The 20827-nt window shown below is 40.4% G+C and overlaps 1 protein-coding gene across 2 annotated transcripts in view; it reads left to right on the forward strand.

The window, feature by feature from the left end:
* Positions 1 to 20827, forward strand: part of nhsl1b (NHS-like 1b) — a 103664-nt gene that overhangs the window by 9204 nt on the left and 73633 nt on the right. The window lies entirely within an intron of this gene.

The raw sequence follows: 20827 nt of genomic DNA on the forward strand, positions 1-20827 counted from the left end.
GATTTGAGCCAGTTGGACGTTTGTGTCATCTACCAGCAATGTTAGTGTAGATAGTGGTTGTGTGAGCCAGGGTATTATGTTACTGTTTGGTGAGAGTTGTGTTTATTATTGCCCCAGGGAGTTTTTTAAGCCAGAGTGGTCACTATGAGGTTTTTTAAATCTCAACGTGGCTTGTAAGATTCTTTACTTTGGCAATCAGTCCAGTAATTGGTGTGAGAGAATTAAGAGATGACATTACATTGACTTTCAAGTTTTTGTCAAATGTTGAATAAATCAATCTTGTTTCTGTTTCAAAAGACTTTATTTCCTGTCTTGGTCACAGCCCTGCCCTCTATGTGTTTGTGTCAGAGAATGGCGACACAATCTGTTGTCCTCATTTCGGCCCAACGGTCAAAGGGTCCATTGTCAACATGTTGACCTAGGTTATTATATATACTGAGTACCACCCCTCCTACTGCATAACTCCAATACAATACACATGCATGCTGTATACAGTATGTGGCTTTGGTTGTTTAGGTTCAAGTCTGTGCCACTTTATATTTATCTACCACTTACCTGCTATTGTTGCCGTGTTTGCAGTCATTATGATTTACTTGATCTTATTTCTTCATCTTGTGTGCTGTGCTGGTTACTACTGATTGAGTTGACACATTTGAAGTGCCCTTGGCCTCTAAACTGAAAAGAACTTAAATGCAATAAATCAGTAAAATAGTAAAATACCTACATGTTCCTGCTCACATTTTTTGGTGAAAGGCAGTTACATGCAACCTAAATGTCCCAGTGCTTTTTTATTTCAACCAACCAACTCATTCCCCAGCAGCTAACCTCTGTCATTCTATCTACTGTAGAATCACTAATACTGAGACTAAAAATAAGACTGATTGTCCTCTGCCTCTGTCAACTGTGTTGTTTTAGTAAGTGTTTCCTCCTTTTCTTTCCCTCACTGTCTTACTCTCTCTCTTTCTCTTTTATTGAGTTACTCCTGATTCATTTGAGTTTAATACAACTTTTAAAAATAATTCAGAAGATGAGCACTTTAGCAGCAGTGTTAATTTTTGTTAGGATAAATCAAGTAGTTTCTTAGTAAATTCTTTATTTCTTCTCTTTCTGGCTGTGTGTTTGGTTTGGACATCTCAGCCTGCAGCTGGACACTTTCACACATACAAATAAAACACATTTATGAGTGTAACAGACACTCACACACACCCGTACAGAGAGTTTGGGTCGATTCATTTATTTTGCTAATTTGTCTATTACTTACTCAAAACAAATAGGCCATATTGTCTTGCCCTCCCGTGCCTGAAGCAGTGTCTTAGCTCATCATCCATCTCACTCTGTCTCCCAGAAGGCTGCATGGCGTGTGTGTGCCTGAGAATGCGTCTGTCACTGTGAAGTATGACATACTCTGCACAGGAATCCCCATTGACTACTGAATCTTCTTCTGTAGCAGCCCTAGCTGTCTGCCTCATCCACAGAGATCTCATTGTGTGGGTGTTTTTGTGTGTATGTGTACGTACATGTGTGCACTTAAACTTACTTGTCCCCCTTAAAGCTTCCATCCATCAATATTTCCTGTGATGCAGAGGCTACTACTACTATTTTCACGGCCCATTTCTGTCTGCGGAACTGTAGTGTTGTGTGACGTCTGCATATCTCTGGACCAGGACCTGCTGTTATGTTGGTCAGCCCACATTAAGCCTCAGGAGTTGTATACAAGAAAAACAACAACAAGATGTTTCTCTGTCCTGCTTCTTCTCTTTGTTTGTCTCCCATGTTGCATTTCTCTCATATTTTCCCTCTTTTTCCTCACTTTTTCATATGTCCTCCATCTAATGTTATGTTTTCTTTCCCACTCTGTCCTCTATTTCTCCATCCCCATATGCTGCACAATGTAATTTATCCTCAACAACCCACTGAATCACTGATGACTTTTTAAATACTTCTGTCTCACTCTTTATTCTTTCCCCCTGCTCTGTGGGGATGTTTGCAGAAAGCAGAGCACTTGTTGCGTAATCTCTATCTACTCCACACCATGCTGAACCCACTGGTACAGTGACACAAATGCGCACAGTGCTGCAAAGGTAATAGGAGTGCTTTAATGCTTGTGATCCAGTCTATTAAACATGAAAGTTGCCTGAAGGAAAAAATAGGTTCAAGGACTGGTTGCAGCATGTGCACGCACACATCAATGCTCAAACAGAACAATAACTTGAATAAACACGCACACGCAAACAAGTCAGTAGCCTTGAAGCAGTACTGTGGGATCATAATTATGCTTTTAAATACAGGGAATGAGTTTATCCATCAAAACCCTTCTGTAAAACCCCATGCTTTACAGCCATGTCAATAGGTTCTTACAGTGAAAATGATGACTGTTCTGTTTCACCAGAACTAAATTCAAATTTTAGGTTCTACATAACTATTAATAGTCCCATGGGAACTCCAGTCTGTTTTCAAACCAAGGAAATTTGGTTGGCATTAAACACAGATTACAGGATTAATTTCAAGGAAAGCCAGTTATAGATAAAATAAATTTAAGATGTAGTCATGGTTATTCATTGTGATCACAAAGGTGGCAAAGTAAGGGAAATCATGTCAACCATTTTTGCCTACTGGCAGATATTAGCCTCCTTTGAAATACTGTCACAATATGTTTAGAAGTGATTAAAGTGATGAAACTACATACAGCCATAGCGTGTTAAAACACATATAGCAGCATGTACAGATGTGCTGTCATTGAAATGTAGGAGCCATAAACTCAACCTCCACAATTCAGAACAGCTGTTAAGTAGAATTGACATAAAAAAAAATAAGAAGAACTGAAGAAAATGAGACACTGTGCCTCAGTAAGCAGACGGACATGTTGCAACATTGGTGTATTAATAACATATTGTAAGAGGGTGTGTTACAATTAATCGATTGACACTGTTATTTGTGTGGATCAGCTGTTGAATAAGGTAAAGTAAATGTTCTCCTAAAACCTTACACACATCACTCAGTAATCCTACACATCTGTATTTTAGAGTGTTCTCCTGAACGTCCAGCTGTTTTATGTGGATGTATGTGTACGCATAAGTGTGTGTGTGTGTGTGTGTGTGTGTGTGTGTGTGTGTGTGTGTGTGTGTGTGTGTGTGTGTGTGTGTGTGTGTGTGTGTGTGTGTGTGTGTGTGTGTGTGTGTGTGGGGGTGGGTGGTGGGGGTATGAGTGTGTTCAAAAGAACAAGAGAGCACATTTAGAGAGGCCCTCCCATGCCACACAGTGAGTGGGGATTTTCGGAGTCAGTGATGAGGATTATGAGGAATATTATTTCATACCCTTACAGAATGGTTAATCTCCTTTAGCCCTGCTGGAGTCTGCACACCCATTCCTGTTACTGCCCAGTAATGGAGGCAACAGGAGGATATGTAGCTGAACAGACAATGCACGATGGGAAACAACCGAGTGTGAGTGTGTGTGCGTCTGTCTGTACATGTATCTTACCTGTTGGTTTAAGTAAGATGCGTGCGGGGACATGTAATTATGGATCTCTGTAATTACTTGTAATTTGCCTGTTATGAGAATGTTGACATTTGTACCTGTTTTATAATATCAAAATGAGTCGTTTTAATCCAAGTCCCAGTGTAGTGCTGTGAAGGAGTGCTGCTCACATATTATGGCCACACTGCCATTTAGCTGCTGCTGTTGTTGGCTTGAGTTTTCCTCTGTCCCAGACATTGAGGTTTGTGCTGGTCTGCAGATTTTCTTTTCTCTTTCCTGCCCCAAAAATCCTCCCAAGACAAATGTGACTATCCTGCTCAAAAAGTGCCTTGCTCAAGGTATTTCAGCAACCGTTGTTTAGGGAGTGGAAGTGCTGGTATATGAACGGTCAGACCTTTTGGTCACAAAACTGCATGTCTATTTTCGAGGCTACTGCCAGCTTGTGTCTGGGTATATTGACTCAGCTGTGTTTTTGACCTTCTCGTGCTGCGTGTGTGAGTGTGGAAGGAGACTGAGGGTGTATGTTTGTGTGTGTGCTTGAGTGAGTGAAGCAAGCTATGACCATTATAGCTGTTTGATTAGGTGTGTTCCCTACCCCCAGGTGTTTTTTCACAAAAGGGTTCAGATGCCCAGTGATGTTTGTTCAACAAAGCCTCTAATGTGTGGGCACTATTCACCAATGTATTCATGTTTTCAATAAGAGCGGAAATGTAATTCCTGTTACCATTCCTGTTACCGTCTTGACATAGATAGTTCAGTCCTTGCCCATATCTGTATAGCTGGGGCTTTAACCACTGCACCTTCTGCAGGTGTGGTACGCCATCCCTTAAGCTTTATTGTCTGCTAATAGAGAATTTGTGGGAACGTGTTGAGACTTATATGATTATCAAATCCCAAAATAGCAAAAGATTAAGTCAAATGTGGTAAAACTGAGCTGTAAAATACAATAACAATATTAATTACGGCTGCAACTAATGATTAATTTTATTATTGATTCATCTGCCGATTATCTTCTAGATTAATCACCTATAATAATTTCCTAAAATATAGATTGTCTTTTGTCCAATTAACAGTCCTACACTCAAAATTGTCACATAAGGCAAAAATATTTTGCGTTAAAAATGACGTAATCTTTTATCAAAATTAGTTTGCTGATTCATTTTCTGCCAATCAACTGATCAATTATTGTATAATTTCAAATGGACAACATATTAATCATGTTGTTGATTCGTGTCCAGTGATCCATACATTTGCATTGAGCAAAAAGTACAATATGAGAAAAAGAAAATGGTCTTTCTTAAGAGAATCCACATGATGTAGTTATGTATCAGTTGTGAAAAAAAAAAAAAGAAAACACTCTTGTTCAGGTCAATGAATATCATCCGGAAAGGATCTGAGAGCTTCGGTTCCAGCTGTAGGGATATGTACAGTCTTACTCCTCAGTCCTATCAGGTAACTATTATTGTGCACCTGTCAGTGGTGTCATCTGGGCTGAAGTCGTTGTAGGGCAGTTTCACTCCTGTTGGAGCTGCTGCTGTTTGTGAAGGATCAGGTTCCTACCTCAGAGCCATTTTGTCTGCATTCAGGGTTTGTGTGTTTCAAGTTGCACTGTTTTCCATTGTAAGTGTATTGAGTCATGGTCCTAGTCCAACTTCTCGATTCGTTTTGCTTTATTCAAGTTGTTGTGCTTTTCCATCAGATACTGTGGATATGTACATGTTTGGGTATTAGTGGGTATATATTGTGCTTAATCCTGAATATCAGACTGGACAGATGATCTAAACTAAAAACACTTAAGTCCTATCACTGTTTTAAACACTGATTCTTCCCATCCGTCTCCTCCTCCTGAATGTACCAAACCATCCTTAACTGTCTTGCTCTCTCTCTCTCTCTCTCTCTCTCACTCTCTCTCACACTCACACACACACACACACACTCAAACATAACTCCTTCATTTGATCCGTTAAGCTCAAGGAGGCCCACAGCATCTAGCAATGTGGCACCACATAAAAGAACCCCCCTGAAGCGCCCTCAGCCCCAACAATGTGCCCCTACTGTCTGCTAGAATCAAGCTGAATTCACCAGCCGCATCTCCTACTGTCAGGGCCTCACCTCCACTCCACCCCCAATCTCTCGGGACTGCTGGAAAAACTTGATCTAGAGGCTCAAAGGTCCTGGAAGAAAATCGGGGAAAGCAGGTTAATCAGCCCAGTAAGATTTCTTGGCCATGGGGAGCAAAGGTCCTCTGGGCCCCTGATACCCTGGAGGTCTGGAGATGAGACTGAGGGTCTTTGTTGTGCAAAGACTGAGGCAGTGATGAGTGGTCTGGATGGAAATGTCAGATCCCCTAGGGCTGTGAGGAAAAGAGAAATCCATCAATCTTTCTCTTTTATCAATCATTTATGAATAAGTCTGGTCTTTGTGCTGTGTCCTGCTATCTTTCCACCAGATTTGCCATTTTGTATTTTATGTTATCCCCTCTCCCACTCGTTTGGTCTTTGTTTTTCCCTCTTTCTCATCAACGGCTTCTCATATAAATAACATAAAAACAAGGAAACGCTGCACTGTGACCTCCTTTCACCTTCCTCCATAGACCATTTCAATTCATAGACACATCTGTGGAACAAAACGTATGAGTACTGTAGTGGTTATGGAAAGTTCAGGGGACTTTGACAAATGGAAACTGTAAATGTATACAGTTCCAATAATTCCAACATTTCTTCTGCTACTCGTTTCATTTTCAGGTTGTCGCTACAGGTTTGGGACATTGGCCCACAACTCAAAACTGTATTGTTTTGTGCTTTAACAGCCAGCAAATGGTCAGGTACAGGTTTTGTTATTTATAACTTAGGTAACTTTTAAATGCTAAAAGCTAAACGTTATTATTTGAAGATATTTGAAAGGATTGAGATTCAATAAGTGGATTTGATACTACTACTACTCGATATTCAGATTTAATCAAATTCCATGGAAAACTCAAATCTCCAACCTACCAAAACATGGAACAAATCTGTCATCCTGTTACACTGATACCTTGATACCCGGGTGACAGGTTCATAAGAAAGCTTACGGCTAAACACAACCTTAAAGACTATAAAATACACGCGTGTGTGTGTATATACGTATAGAGAGCGAGAGAGACGCAGTTCACTGAAATGTTCTCTTTGCCTTTTCATCACTTTCATTTGACTTAACTTCCACACGTTTTTAGCTCACTACATTTCCTCCCCCTCCCCCATTTTCTCTCTTTTCATGCATCTGTTCTGAAAGTGTTTTTTGGACTGATCTGTGTGCCGTTCAGGCTGTCAAGTCAGACTGGGCTATACACAACAGAGTGAGGAAAATAGAGGCTAATTCGCTTTGGCAGACCGGCGCAGTTACACAATTAAAATCAGACTCACCCATATACACACACGGGTTCTTGGCCAGTGTTGAGCCCTCCCAGCAAGCTGACCATTCTGCAACAGTCACAACTCAGTGGCTTAATAGAAAGAGAGCCAGCTGAGAAAGGGAGCGAGCGGAAAGGAGAGGATAAGGTGGAGGAGTTGAGAAGGTCAGCGAGGATAAAAAAAGTACCAATAGAAGGAGTTGGAGACAGCTGGAATAAAGACTACTTTTGGACTGAACTTATTACAAAACCTATAGACCTTTTATAACTGACCATCAGCATTTCAGCATTAGGGTATTCTCACTGTGTGTAGTTCTCTTTATTTATTTACCTCAACTTTTTATTGCACTGTATAAGGCCAAATTAAGAGTTGAGCAGTGGATGCTCTGGCTGATTCTGCATCAAAACTGTGCATTTAAACTGTGAATATGAATATCCCCAAATATAACAGGGATAGTTTTCAGGTCAAGTTTGTGATTTACAGTCTTTGGAAAAACCCAAATGTGTCCCAATGTTGCATTCATATTCATTTATTGCCCCTCTTCTGTTGCACATAATGCAAATATTAATATTTTTCTATTCCAGGAAATATGGCATTACAACTCAGTGGGAGGGGGAAAGTGGAAATTCAGAGTAGGAAAGAGGAAAGGTCAGGAGGGGGCAGGATAAAGGGAGACAGGGAAGAAAGGAGATGGGAGTTTATGGTAAACATCCACTAACAACATAACTGGGTGTCCTAATTGGGCAGGGTGTGTGTGTGTGCGTGTGCGTGTGCGTGTTTGTGTGTGCGTGCGTGTGTGTGTGTGTGTGTGTATGCGTGTCAGGGAGTGAGAGGCTCTCCAGGAAAACAGCTGTCTGCGTGGCTTCTTAAGTCTGGGGGCACTAGGTCGGAGGGAGCCCTCTTAACAAGCTAAGACATCTAAACACAGACACACACACACACACACACACACACACACACACACTCGTCTCCTCACCACATGGGAACCCAACCCAGTAGGTCTTTTATGTGGTTGTGGGCTTGGGTAGGGATGGGAGGGGAGGCAATTTCAGGAGCAGGGAGGTGACACACGAGGCCTAAACAGTTCTGCTCTTCCACTCCTCCTCGTCTCATCCCTTTGTTTCTGCTCAAGGCTTGCATAAGTTGGGGTGCATATTTTTTCAGGGATTTGAAGCAATAGAGTGGTTTGTGGTTTGGGTTCAACCCCAATAGTTTTCCCGTTCTCTGCCAGAGTTTGGGCGTAGTGCTTTGGGTGTAGTTGAATAAGTTTTGCCACATGTGCGCTTAAGCAATTAAAGGTTGCATCCGATACTTTGTGAAAGGCTTTTTTGCCCACTCACCCAAAACACTGATGTAATACAATTTGATAGGAATTAATTAGGACTAATATTGGAATTGAACTTATGTTATAAATACATCTATAAAGTAATCATAGTCAAAAAAAAGTCTTTACAAAGACTGACTCATTTACAGAATCACATGTTGAACTACAAAGTCCACTTTTACATTGATGTGTGTTGCTGCCCTTCCCTTTTCAGTCTCTCTCTTTTCTCGTTTAATCTCTCCTCCCCATCACCGAGTCTCACACAGAAGCCCATTGTATGAGCTCACGTCTACCAGCCACTCGTAGCATGGCCCCAGACAGCATGAAACGTAGTAGCACCATAAGTCACACGTACATTCACACACACACACACACACACACACACACACACACACACACACACACACACACACACACACACACACACACACACACACACACACACACACCAGTTTGCTCTCTGTGGCTGGTTGTTCCTTGTGGGTCACTGGGACATTGAAAATGGAATCAGGTCATATTTTCATGTACCCATGTAGAAAGATGAATGTAGAGTTTAGTATCAGTGTAGCAGACATAGTGTCAGATGTCCAAACGTTGCATTCCTCCTTTGCACAAAAACACATTTACCTTGATATGAATTTCATATCTAGTTTCTGCACAAGGATAATATTTCCCTCGGGTGTGTGTGTATGTGCTTTTTCTCTCTATATCTTGTGTCACCCTCCAGCAAATAAGGCTTCTCTCTTCAGTTTATGAGTTTGTTCACTTCCTTCAGTCCCTCCTCTTTAATTTGTTTGGTCTCTTGTTGATAGTTATGGCAAAGATGACCCTCATAATGACAGAGAAGAGCTCGATATTGTGGTCAACATTAAGAAACTCTCATTAGTCCAAGTTTTATGGGTAGCCCATTTAATTATTTCATTGCATTGTTTGCATGTTGTGTGAACATTGTAAAGGCACTGTATGGAGGTGATTAGTAACAATAAATCACTGAGGAGACTGGCAGTGTTTTATATTAGTTATGCTTGCAGTAATTATGTATTCTGTGTGATCGATTGCTTTATGGCACCAAACAGGAAAAGTATTGTTCCTCTAGCACAGCTTACGTAAAGTTTCTCGCAAAGAATGATGGCATGGCAAGTAAATTAAAGCCTGCTGGAATAATGACTCCTAAACTTTTTGTCATCTTGAGCAAAGTGAAAGGAAAAACCAGGAACTAACCTTGACTCGTGGGAGTTGATGGAGCAATATCCCCCCTTTTCACAAAACTGATGCAGCTTACAAGAAACATAGTCTTTGTTTTGAGAAACTCTTTGACAATACCCTTGCTGTGATGCAATCACTCCTTTTCACCACATTTTCTTCATAAGTAAACACTACAATCAAAAGTGGCCTGTGGAGTTTTCTTGTGAACAAACAAAAGTTATGTTTACATTCAGTGTTACTCAACAAAATGCATTGTGGGCGTTTTGAGTTAGACCAAGTCTATTGATATAGGCGTATAACTTTCTTGGATTCATTGGAGCGACAGAGACACTCAGTCCACTCTCAGTGGAGCTTCTTCCCTTAAAAAAAGATCTTTGGCTGAGTACAGACACCGGCTGCAGAGAGCACTTTAACCAGACATCAGACAAATTGAAATTGTCGTCAAGTTATGTTTTGTACACTGCTCTTTGCAAACAGTAATTCGCGTTGGAATTTAACAAATCCATGTATTTTGCCAATCTCAGGGTCACTCAAGCTGCGCCCAAATTATTTTTTCGCCTTCACACACTTTGTTTATTGTTACGTTCTTGGCAATAAACACGATTCTGATCTTGTCTGATTACTCACACATATTTTTGCTTTGCTATGTGGCTAAATGCTCGCACTGTAGAGCTGACACAGCAATACCAGCAGGATGAAGTGAACAAATCACAATAGAGTACGGTAAAGAAAGGATCGAATTTTGATCAACTTTAGCTGATATGAATCTGCCAAATTATGTCTGGATTGGCCACGATACGGAACCTCAGGATCGGCTCCGGGACATCTCTATTATCAACAGCATTCTAAAAGAAATGTAATGAATTCCCTCATGGACACATACACACATACACTGTCTTTCCCCATGCTTGTTGTGTTTCCAAGACTTGCATGTAGCATTGGACAAGAGCTGAACCCCAGTGAGACGACACAGACACACTTACTGCTGTTTTTATATGTGTGGTCAGCGTGCCCTGCTACTGTTTGGTGGTGACATTTACTGATAGCACTCTCTTGCTGTCTTCTCTCTGTTGCAGCCCTGATATTACACAAATGGGTTGTTTTCATTGCATGTCTTCATTTTTCTGTCTGTGTCCATTCCTTTGTTAATCCCTTTGTTTCCTTCAGGAAGTTTACATGCATGATCAAATCTCTCTAAGCTCAATCAAAAAAATGTTCATTGCTTCATTCTGTGGTCTCACTGGTGCCAGACAGCCAAGCATGTCCTCTTTTTAAGTGTGTGTGTGTGTGTGTGTGTGTGTGTGTGTGTGTGTGTGTGTGTGTGTGTGTGTGTGTGTGTGTGTGTGTGTGTGTGTTTGTTGCTCTATGCAGATCTGTGTGGGCACCTCTGTATCCCTAATAGTGTTTATGTGTGCCTGATTGAAGGCCTTTTCGACTTTTCTCATGCTGCTAATGAGTGTGAATTTGGCATCAAATGCTGACGAGTGTGAGAAAAGGTTTGGTCTCATACACTCTCAGTGTGAAGGCAAAGTTAAAATGCAAAGCAGCCCATGTGGCAGTGTTTTCACTCCGGCGTGTCAGTTCAGACCAAACCCATTCAGCCACAGCAGCACAGCTTCACTCTGTGTATGTGTGTATGTGTTGGCATGTTAGCGTGTACTTGTTCATATTCAAAACACATCCTTAATGGTAGTTGGCTTTTTCAGCATTGTTAGAGGGGTTTTGGGGTTTTTGTGTTGTTTACTCTTTGACTCTATTCTTTTTCATTTTTGTTGTGTGTGTTTTCTCTTTTGGTGTTTTTGTGTCTCAATACTATTGTTGTTTTTTACCAGGGTTTTTTAGGTAGGGGTAAATGACGAGACATGGGAAACAAAGTGAGGAAGGAGGAGAGGAACTGCGCAAAGAATGAAAAATTAGGAAATCTTTACTTTGTGGAAATTTGTGTATGTGCCTTTCGGTGTGTCTCTGTGGGTGTGTGAATTCTGAATGCTGGTGCCACAGTTGTGGCTACCGCTCTGTGATTTTTTGCACGTAACAGACTTTTGACATGTACACTCTGGCAGACAGAAAAAAGTCTCAACGATGTGAGAAAGGGAGTATGAGACATTCAAAGATGAATGGAGCTTGTACTGGGATTTTCCCAGGTGTCAACGTGGTAGTGGTGCCAAAAATTTTTAAAACACTTAGGTTTGACCTATTATGCAGAAAAGGCTAAAATAGTTAGTTAGAAAGGGAGCATGTTGATGTAAATCGTTACTGTACTCTGTTCTTTTTAAGGCCATCCAGTTCACTTTATTTCCCTTCCTCTCTCACTGGTACCTTGTCTTGGTATTCAAGTTAACCTTCTCTCCCTGTCCACATTTAACCATAAACTAACCCTTTGTCAGAGATGCATTTCCCAGCATCCTGTGGGAGATGGTGCTGTCAACTATATCCTGTTCCATTTCCTGTCGCCATCGTCCCTACACCACAGACCCTTGACCATACACTAAAACCTCAGAGGAAAAATGCTCTTAATCGGACAGCTGTCTCATCCAGTCAGCTCCCTCAGATTGTTCCCTCTGATTGTTCCCTTGTCCAGGGTAGCGTCAGCAGGCACAGGATGTGACACGTCTCTCACCGCTGTTTCCTGCTGAATTGGAAAAGTAGAACGGCAGTGATGAATTGGCCTGCGGAAAGGGGTAGTCAAAAAGGTTTCCGGATGCTTTGCAAGTTATGATTAAGGCAAACAATGTAAGCACAGTTCTTTGAGTTGTTCACACACATAATTACCTTTTTCACTGCCTTTAAACATACTGTAGGTCAGAGTTGATTTTATTCAGCCTAACTTTAAATGACGTGCAGAAGACATGTGTGATTTTAGTCCATCTTACTGATAAAGTCTGTTTCTCCAATCTTCTCTGGTTGAGTTGCTTTATGAGTGTAATATTTGTGAAAGCCCTCCATAATCACATCAGATGAGGAAAGCTCTTTGTCTGCTTGAGGAGTGGAGAGAAGAAAAAACTGGTGACCAAGGATATGGAGGAAAGCTAAAGAGGGCTGGAAAAAAGCCAAGACACAGAAAGAAGATGATGAAAGGATGGTGCAGAGACACAAGAGTAGATGTAAAGACAATATGTTGAGGAGGTGAAGACATTTGCATTTGAAGTGTTGAGGTGGAGTTTCAGGGCTCCAAGCACAGGACTGTTAGAGCCACACATGAATCCACCTGAAGACAAAATTTCATTTTTGTGCTTGCAACTAAAGCCCTGTGCTGGCAACATTTTCCTTGACCAACTGACTCGAATCAAATTAAACCTGACCATTCTTTAGGCTTGATTGCTCAGCAGCTAAGCCCTACAAAGGACCTATTTCAGAAGTGTGTGTGAGTGTGTGCTTGCCTGTGTATGTGCCGGTGACCCCCAACTTGATAACTGAAAGGGGCCTGAGGACCCGTTAGAAGAGACTACGGGCCATGCTGCATCGCCCGGCAACAACTGCCATTGGCAGATAGCATCCACATCACCGTAGCAACCTCGGGGTTGGGAGGTTACTGGTTAGGGGCCCCCTTGAATGCACCACTCCCTCTTCACACACACCCCTCTTTCTTTGTGACAGGTTTGTGATTGGCCAACATGTGTGTGGGCTCTGCACGCGTGCAGCCAGGCGGTACAGAGGTTGCCCAGTGTGATTGTGAGTGGGTGTGTGTGCGTCAGTGTGTATAGTCTTTAAAGTGTTGTTAGGAGTGCCATGGTACTTTTGGGGGCCAAACTTTGCACTATGATTTTAACAGTGTAATGCTCACATACCATCATGCCTGTTAAAGGGATTTGGATTTGGAGCCGGAAGCAAAGGAGGAACCCCTACACAGGTAGGCATGTTTGTGTTTGTCCGTGTGTTTCCTTGTCTGAGTCAGTTTTCTTAATGGGAACATGTGTCTAGGAAAATTATTCGTACACCCTCACATGTTAGTGTTAATTCACTGGAAGAATAAAACAGCTGAGGGTGAGACGAGTTAAAATAGAAATCGAAATGTGTGAACAGTGTGAATTGGAAAAGAAGAGGAGGGAGAGCTAGAGATATAAAGCTTGTGTTAATCATCAGATAGTGCAGTGTGTAGACTGTGAGCTTGCTTTGTTCAGGCTGTTGGTTTACTGGGATGATCTGCTAAAGAGCAGCAGGAGCCTGGATTCTGGGACTTAGTTGAATGTTGGAAAGAAGAGTAAATGGAAATTAATGGAGAGATTGACGGACTTGTCACTGCAGGTGACTTTTTTTTCTCTCTCTCTGATTATATTGTACCTGTGTTGGTAGGTAATGGAGTGTTTGTGGTAACAGGTACAATGGCATTTCTCCTTCTCAGCTAAACTATTATTTATAGCTGACTACTTAATTATTAAAAACTGGTCTAGCTGGCTGTTTGTAATTTTTGAATTGTAAGATGAGTATGCATTGTTTTATAAGCGGTGTTGATAATTGGAGCTAGAATGTTCATAGACTCTTCTGTTTATTGAGGGATGCAACAACCAGCTGGTGTGTTGTTTCTTGTTCCACTTTCACAGTCGGTGTCGCATTTAGTCCAGTCTGGAGAGGAGTAGTACCGCAGGATGATATTATTATGATTATTATTATTATTATTATTATTACAGTAACACACTGTGACTGTCTACCATGCACCATTTAAATAATTAAGCCTGTATTATTGTATTATTAATTAGGGGTTTCATATTTGGAAACACATGACACACTACACCTTCCTGCAACAGTAAAAAGTGGAAGCACACAACTTGTGTTGATCTGGATGGATTTTGACTAAACAGCAGTTTAAGTACATCTTGCTAAACCTAAAGCCATTCATTACAGCAATAAACACGTGTAATTTGGGATGCTGTTGAAATGTATCGCTTTATATTGAAAGGTTTCTAATCATTTGTCTACCTACAACTTAAACAGAGTGATAAGACTAAAAGAATTTCTTATTTCAGGGCTTTTGTATTGGATTAGATTTAACAAAGTGTGCCTAATAAACACACACACACAGACACACACCAAACACTGATTCCACACCACTCTTCTACCCACAAAATCCAAGGCGTGACTTTGCTTATTAGCAGTGCTGCAGTAGTATTCATCAACACATTTCTCTCCCACATCACGCTCCCCACTATTTTAACCCACATTTCAGTTGCTATGCATGTATTACTTTTACCCTTTCCCACAGAGTGATTTTATTGTATCCCTGCATGATGTTTCAGAATCCCTTTTTTAACCTTTTTTATATGCAGTTCCTTTTAACTACCTTCCATTATCTCATTTGGTCAGTTCTCTCTTTCTTGCTCTTTGTTCTAGATTATCCTCTGCTTCTTAGTAGCCTGTTGAAAAATATGAACCTAAAAACTGGTATGAGTCTGTGTCTGCAGGTGTAAGTTTGATTGATTGACCTGATTGTTTCTATGAATAATGTGAAAATTATCATTATTAAGTACTCTTTAACTCTCCATTGTTACTGCATTGAATATTTGTTTGGTTTCCCTCAAAAGAAGTTGGATCTCTTACCTCGTTCTGAATTCAGAAAAGAAAATTAATGCCTTTTTTTTAAATTAGAGTCAAATTAATTTGTGTTTAGTAACATAGTGTCTGTTATACATCCTTATCAGTCATCTTATGTCTGAATGTCTCCCTCAGCCTCTCTCTGTTCCTCCTCCTCAGTCTTAATGGCCTTGCTGAGCACTGACTCATATACTGCAGTCGTGAAGGGTGTTTTTTTTGTCAGAAATGCACAATACTTCTTCCTTTTCTCTCTTGTTCTTTATATTTTTTGCTTGAGTAAAGGTGAGGTGTTGAATTTGCCTTCATTTCCTTCATCCTCAAAATTAAACATTTTGGATGTTGCTTTTTGAGAAGAGTCTGTATCATTACACATTTTAAAGACCACATTCGAGTGTTTAAACATGAGCAGCAACACACACACAGAGCATCTACTGTGGCAAAGAGACATCTTGAGTCTTACTGCCAGTAAACGAACATTTCCTCTTTCTCCACAGACATTATTCACAGGATATTTAATTGCTGTCACTTCTTTATTTCACAATCTCTTGACAGTTCTTGATAAGCTTGTGTCATACATCTGATGACTGATTCATACAAGGTTGTTATTAAACAGTAGGATAAGCAGACATATTGTAACATGGCACACAAACAAAACTCTCCCAGGGGTAATATTGCTTATTATGGTCTTGATCTTAATGTTCTCTCAGAGGATTTAATTATTGCACAACATGTGATACAAACATCAGAGCTGCTTGTCTCCTGATCAGAGCAAATAACTATTACTGCTATGTCACTGTGATCAGTCAATTCCTAATAAATACAAATATTTTAAATATCTTTGAGGTACTTTTAGGTATGTGTCCACAAAATTATCTTGTAAGTGGGGTGACAAGATATATAGATCATGATGATGTCTTCAGATGATATCTAGGCTTGGTGGACAAACTATATAATGGTTTCTGAATTACCTCCAAACATATTCTGGCATGTTTGTACTGCAATTTATTACAGCCGATACTGACATATCTGCAGTCAGCTTATATAATTGAAGGGAGTGTCGCTATTTTGTAAAATCTAAAATCTGTTTCTCATTGAAAAATGACAAATTTCAGTTTGATTCCAGTGTAAAGAGAGGCTGAAGATTATAAATTTAATATATTGAAGATATTGTCTCTCCGGTGCAGCCATCAGTTTGGTGTGAATGGAAAAAATTCTGGTCAAATATTATGTGTTTACTGAGCTTTAAGTAACAGTATTCAAGAATTGGTGTTGATATCTGAGGGAAAACCAGAAAACATTTTCACCAAAATCGCTGATGTGGTTGGTGTTGTGCTGTGGAGCTTTTCGACCAGCGTAGTGACGTCATCGCAGTGATAGCGTGTCTTTTCACCGGACTTTAAGACAGAAGAGATATGTCTGACTTCAGCAGATTTTCCCGATAAAAAAACAGAAAAAGTACCAGATAACAGAAACTCTGGGAGCCATACCATTGAGGACCTTGTGGGCACTCTTCTGTACTCTGACCAAGCAGTGGTGGAACTAAGTGACCACTGATGTCAGGAAAGCACAGTCACAGTCTTCCACTACAGTCTGAAAACCTCCTTTTTCAGACTATACGTCAAACCCCTATGCTAGCACTTATATCTGACAGCACCTACTGTATACTGTAGCACTGAACACGCTTTTAATTGTTTGTTTGATTTGTTTCAAGTTTGAGGGCATTCATTATAAGTCTCTCGTCTGCCAAATGAAACTAATGTCATGTTTCTCTTCTCTCCTCTCCATGTTGTCCTCACCTCTACCTGACTTCAATCTGACCCCTTTATGACTGTGCCTGCACAACTCAACAGGTAAGTGCTTTTATTTGTCACACTCAGCGTTTGACAAACTTTTTTCCCACTGATCAAGAGCACAGTTTTCTCCCAGGGTTCAGATGTTATTGTAATATAGTCATACACCTGCTCTCTACTTTTTTCTTAATCACCTTTATCTTTGACTACCTAGTGTATACAATTTACACTCCCCATAGGCTGTTACAGTATGTGATACATAGATTTGTTTGATGATGATTCCTATGATGCTGGAGGATGTATCTTATCTTAAGGAACGTGGCTAAAACAACTGTGTTGTGTGTTTGGAGTAGGTACATTGGGTGTGCAAAAGTGTGTTTCTCAGGTAGTGGAAATGGCCCAAGGGTTGTCCTCCTGTGAAATAGTGCCTGGTGTACGTGTGAGATCATTAACCTCAGTGTTTTGTCAATGCTATATCATGCAGAGCCCACAGGCGCCATTCTGTTTTCCTCCCTCTGTCTTTGTATAACTAACACACACACACACACACACACACACACACACACACATACACACTCTCTCTCTACAGTCATACGCACTCACCTTTGGTACCCACCCACAGAGACTCCAGTTCCTTCAGCTCAGCCATAAAGTGTTTTTTCACTGTAGTGCGCTGACCCGCTCTCACACCCCTATGACCCATATCACCTCTCTTCACACTGGTACTCTTTCTCTCTTGCCAGCGCCCTGCAGCTACAGCTGAACTGTCCAACCAGTCTAACCGACCACTTAGGTCCCAAGATTTACAGGGCCGTTTTTATTATTTGAACAGGAAAAAAAATGTTTTTGTAAGGAAGGGGAACCTCCACTTCTGGGACTTTCAAGGGTCTGGGAAGTGCACAGAAGGTCAGAAAGGTGTTTTTGGAGCTTGACCTATGTTAGGGACTAAAAGTCATGATTTTTCTGCCTCTGCTTTGATTTTGACTTAATGAAAGTCCAATGCCAAATCTATTTATCTGCCCTAATAAGAAAACGTAAAATAGTGTCTCCAGAATCTAGAAAGAAACATTAAATGCATGAACAATAAACCAACAATAAATGTCATCACGTCAGCCTTCATAATTGTGCCACCATTTGCTGTAGCACAGTAGTTTCAGCATAACCTCCACTTTATAAAATGCCTGCTAAAATGTTTTTACGCAGTCTATTTTAATGCAGTTTATGGTTTACAGGGACAATGCCCATTGAGCAACATCACTGTAAATGTGCCATTGTTAGCCAAAAGACACATGATTAAGTGTTCCTTGGCCAGATGTTGAATTAGCCATTAAAACAACAACTTTAGCCACGTAATAGTATGGATGGGGTTAGCCAGAAAGTATCATATACTGTATCACATTGGAAAATTGGTTTTAAAGATCAGTGTAAATGTTTTTTAGAAACCCAGAAAAGTAAAGTAGGACTTGTATTTTTGTGTGGTTGCTGTTAAAACTGTTGGCAATGGGGTAAGATTAGTTTTCAATCGAGGGAAGAGAAATTGCGTACTGTTTCAAGTGTTTGACAAGTCACCACTGTTCTGTTCTGCTCAATTTAAAATTGTTCACTCCATTTCAGTTCAGTTTGCTTGGCTTGATCAATAAGCAATCATTTTGAATGACTAATGGGAAAGAAAACAGTTAAAAACCCGCCCGGGTGACAAATATTTCTCCCCTTTTTTTCCAATGGAGAAGGCGGATATCATCGTAAATTTATATCTGTTGTATATCTGTGTGTGCATATTGGGATGTGTGTATTCAGGTGTGTGTCTCTGTGAAGGACTGTACAGGCTCTCCTGGGCTTTTTTCCTCTGAAATGAGGTTAAGTGTGTGTGTGTGTGTGTGTGTGTGTGTGTGTGTGTACGCCTGTGTGTTCATGTGTGTGTACTGTAGTGCTGTAGGCTACATTCAGACTCATCTGTGTCTCTACAGGTTATTAACTCTCCTATTCTCAACTCATTATGTGAGCCTTTGGGCAAGAATTTGATCTCTCTCCTTCGTTCTTTCCTTTCTTGTTGGAATATAAAGTGTTTGACTGTGGAACACAAGAATACCTTGTTGTATCTTTAGTTATCATCACACCACACAATGGAAACCAATTATTCCAGAAGTCCCTAAATCAGGGGCCTCAAACTGCTGCTCCGGGGGAGTTTCTTGCCCTCCATCACCCTCCCTCTGACCCGCAACATTATGTCATAAATATATTAAAATTCAGCCAGCAAGATCCTATTTTTTCTGGTTGTTTCATATAAATTTAAAGTACCCCTTCAAACACAATTCTGTTTAAAAAAGTGATGATGAAATGATGATATAAGTATGATGTTAGTAATGGAAATATTTTCAGAATATTGCATCTTCTTGTAGTACTTTAACGTTGAAGTGATACCCCTGCCCTAAGTGTTTATCTATAGTTTAGGACTGGATTAGTTTGGTTTGATCATATTGTGATTGACAATGCCCTGACAAGAAACAACCATCTGTCATGAGTTTTTAATTTCAAATTGTGCTCACTCCTGATTGGTGGTTGGAAGCATGTGACACCCCTTTTTTTAAATGCCCACTTTAAACTAGTGAGGAGGGCATACACCGAAAACATACAAATTGTTCTACCTTTAGCATAAAGTTGTGTGTTCATATAGGTTTTCAGGGCTTTTGACACTGTTTTGTTACCTCTAAACCGCTTATGCATCAAAGTCAACCTGACTGTCTAAGAGTCAGTATTATCAAAGGGCCAGTGATACAGTATGGCACTGAATTAATTAATCCATACAATTATTTGACAGTGAAGCTAAGCCAGTTGTAATACAACAGTCTTTCATCTGTGGAAATCTGCAGCTATGGGCTGGTGCTTTAATGATGGAGTGACTGTTGTCTAGACGAGTGGGAGGTGGACATATTGCTCCTAGAAACATAGTGACAGAGAGCATGTCACCCACAAATAACTATATTTACAGTTTTGGCTGAACGGAGGCCGTACCCTTCACTTGGTGGTGAGTCAGTGTTAGAGTATGGTCTACTGACTTTATGACTGGACTTTTATTAAGGGTCTGGAGACTGTGGAGGCTACTGGGTGCTGTAATACACAGGAGATGTTAAAACATCAGTTGTCTCACAGTCTTGCTTGAAAAAAATACTGAACAACTTGCCAAATAATACCTTCTTCTTATCCATTTCTTGTTATAACTAGAGCTGCAACTAACGATTATTTTCATTATCAAGTTTTATTTTTTATTTTCCCTTTTATTTTATAAGACATTAAGAATGGTTCTTGTTTACAATGACCCTTGTACAAAGGGGAGTGGAGGGGACAAACAAGAACATAAGAAAGAAACAGAAGTGACTAAATAATCGAATCAAACAGCAGTAAAACATTTACAAGCATCAAATGTAATTAATTAATCTGTCGATCAATTTCTCGATTAATTGATCAGTTGTTCTGTCCATAAAATGTCAGAAAATACTGAAAAATGTTGATCAATGTTTTCTAAAGCCCAAGCTTACGTCCTCAAATGTCTTGTTTTGTCCACAACCCAAAGATATTTAGTTTACTGTCACAGGGGCAGCAGTAGCTCAGTCCGCTTGGGAACCGGAAGGTCACTGGTTTAAGTCCAGCATGGACCACAGTATGGAGTGTTTACTGGTAGCTGTGCCCTTGAGCAAGGCCCTGAACCACCAACTGCTCCTGGGGCGCCGCTAGTGGCAGTCCATCACTCCCGTCTCTGTACATTTGAATGTCTATATGCCCTGCATGTGGTTGTATTTCAGACCTATGTGTGTGTAAAGAATTGAGTGAGAAAAGAATTTCCCTATTAGGAAGTTAATATTCTTCATAAAGGACTAAAGAAAGCAGAAAATATTTGGATTTGAGATGCTGAAATCAGAGAATTTTGATCTACAAGTGAACAACAAGTGAACTAATCGATTAGAAGAAGAAGATATACTTTATTAATCCCCTACTGACTAATTGTTGCAGCTCTAGAAATCTTTTTATCAGCAGCTTTGAGGGATTTTGGTTTGTCTGCTGTTGTTTCCACGTGTTGGCAGTAGATACATTCATTTCTCTGTGCTTCCCAGATT

The sequence above is a fragment of the Dicentrarchus labrax genome, unplaced genomic scaffold (genome assembly GCF_905237075.1).
Source record: "Dicentrarchus labrax unplaced genomic scaffold, dlabrax2021, whole genome shotgun sequence".
Classification (NCBI taxonomy): domain Eukaryota; kingdom Metazoa; phylum Chordata; class Actinopteri; family Moronidae; genus Dicentrarchus; species Dicentrarchus labrax.